Here is a 2,602-nt window from a genome sequence, read left to right on the forward strand (position 1 = left end):
GCAACTAATTTAAATAAAAACCCAAAATGATTTAAATAAAACCCCAAAATGATTTAAATAAGTATGTGTTCCTTTATTCTGCACTGTGGATGACAAGACAATACAGAGAACTGTCACATGTGTGTTCTGTGCACTTAGAGAGCAATAATTTGAATTCAAATTCTTAATCCTTATGGAAATTTGCTTGCAGATCTTGTCATTTTCAGTGTTTTCCACTGATGGTTTACTAAGAAAAAATACTTCTCACGTGCAGTAACAAATAATTCAAATATCTTAAAATTACTTGAAAGCAGTAATCACTAACTGCATTTCCAGATCCAGATTCTAGCAATGGTTATTCTTTGTTTAGCTAATAACATGAATATTTTATTAGAGCTTCTTAAAAAATTCCTATGGACTTGGAAAAAAAAAATTCAAATAGAAGTTTAAAAAGAAGTGATGCTAAAATGATTTTATAGATCATTCATAAATCACTTTGCATGCATTTCAGAAAATGACCTATACTGACTCAGTAACAGATTTATGCATTTACCATATTCTGAAGTCATTATTTTTCATTTTTATCAAGTGTCTGTAGGTTCTTTTAATTTTTTGTACTCACTTGTAGAACTAGAGTATTAAATTACATATATCAGGAATATGTGATTATTTACATGCATGAATGACATGCCTGAATCCAGCTGGAAATCTTCCTGATGAACAAATACAGTTTTCAGAATCAGTCCAAGTTGGATGGGTTCTTGTCCTTGTACATTGCGGGTTTCTTACCACTGACTCTCAAAATGTCCTTGCACTGGTTCTCCTCTTCCATGAGCTGATCCTATAATAAAATACCAAAGTTGCTCAATGTGACCTCAACAGGCATTCTACCACTTAGTACTCTTTGTTTTTAACTAATTTTTCCAGGCCAAAACTCACAATATAAATTTAATCTTTATTGTTCTTGAGTGTGACTATGAAACTGCTGACTGATTATGAGGAACACAAACATCTTGTGTAGTTTCAAGTGCAGAGAGAGAAAAGAAATCATGGGACGTTCACATCTTCAGGTGCCAGATGTCAAAAAAAAAGCTAAAGATGAGAATTTTCTTTTTCTCTAACCTTGAATGAACATATTGGTGTTAACAAGTAATATCACTACTAGTTGTGGGAGTGTGTTCTTTCCCCATTCCACGTTTCCCCATCGTACACACAATAAAGTGAATTCTTCTGTTGAGTACTAAAAAAGGTAGGGAAGTCTCAGAGAGTTACTGCTAACAACAAACTTTTAGAATTATAAAGAGACAGATGATGTGTTTTCAGTATCCAATGTGCAGGGCAGTAGCCTACTAAGCCATGTTTGTCCTGTTTTAATAATGGTTTAGAAGTGATAATCATGGCAAATTCTTAAAAAGAAAAATTAAAGGAAAAAAGGCTCACCTCTGTATAGAGTTACACAGGCACACTAGCCCATCAAATACAAAGAACATTAGCTGGGCAACATTGCAATCAAGTTTCTGATTTTTTTTAAATGCCTAATCAGTTTTTCATGCAAGCCCTAAATTATGGACCCTGTTAGTTTTCCTGTCTGACCATCTTCTTTCTCTTCAAGCTCCTGTTATCCCAAGCTCCATTCTTCTGGAGTCTAGAGAATTCCAGCAGTAGAAAACATAACCTCCAGCATAATTTTTTGAGAGTTGTTTTTTTTTTTTACTTCTTTTTCAGAGTGGGTCAATCTTTTTACACAGATTTCTCCAGGGTGGCTCAGTTGCAGAGTGAAGAGAATGAGAACAACAACATTAAACATGCACAGGAACTCTCAGATTCCCTTTACTCAGAATGACTCTGCAGCTCTCAGGACATGGGAGCAGTTTGTGGATGTTATTAAAAACCTGCTGCATGTCCATATGGCTACATTATTGTCTGCAGCATCTTTCTGATCATACTAGTCCTTAATTCATAGAGTAAAATAATATATATTTTAAAAATGTTGTCTCCTCCTATATATTCTCCCAAGAAAATTACTTAAACTAATATTTAGCAATTAGGTTTGGAGGAAAAAGTAAGGACACTTACTTAAGATTTGATTTATCAACAACAAATGATTGTGAGAACATTTAAAATTATATATTATTTTAATCTGTTACTGTCTGCAACACCTTTCTGATCATGCTAGTCCTTAATTTGTAGATTACGATAATATAATATATATTATCCTTTATTACCAAAATATGCTGGATGATGATTTTGCTTGATATTGTAACAACACCAATGCCTTAAAATATATATGAAACTTGAACAAAATAAATTGAAACCTGAAATGGAAAATTCTCACATCATCTACCATTTACACAATTTGTGTTTTGACTCTGGGAGGAAAAAAAAGAAGGATCATATGGGTCTGAAAAAAAAAATAGTCCAAAATAAAACTTTAAAAACATTTTAGAAACCACACAGTAGCAGCATTGTATTACTGTCTCTCCATGTTCTTACAGTTCTGGATCAAGCTTTTGAGAGCATAATTATGTGTTGGTGATAAAACACAGGCTCTGCTTCAGGAGGTTGGAGCAGGTTTTGAGCACATATAATTTTAAACAAGCAGGTTTTGAGAGCATGACTTATG

General features: G+C 33.3%; 1 long non-coding RNA gene across 1 annotated transcript in view; it reads right to left on the reverse strand.

The window, feature by feature from the left end:
- Positions 1–573: 573 nt before the first annotated feature.
- Positions 574–2,602, reverse strand: part of LOC108493090 — a 12,393-nt gene continuing 10,364 nt past the window's right edge. The window contains exon 4 of the long non-coding RNA XR_001873335.1: positions 574–820. This is a non-coding gene — a long non-coding RNA (uncharacterized LOC108493090). The remainder of the gene's footprint in view (positions 821–2,602) is intronic.

This window comes from Lepidothrix coronata, unplaced genomic scaffold (assembly GCF_001604755.1).
Source record: "Lepidothrix coronata isolate B3197 unplaced genomic scaffold, Lepidothrix_coronata-1.0 Scaffold14, whole genome shotgun sequence".
Classification (NCBI taxonomy): Eukaryota; Metazoa; Chordata; class Aves; order Passeriformes; family Pipridae; genus Lepidothrix; species Lepidothrix coronata.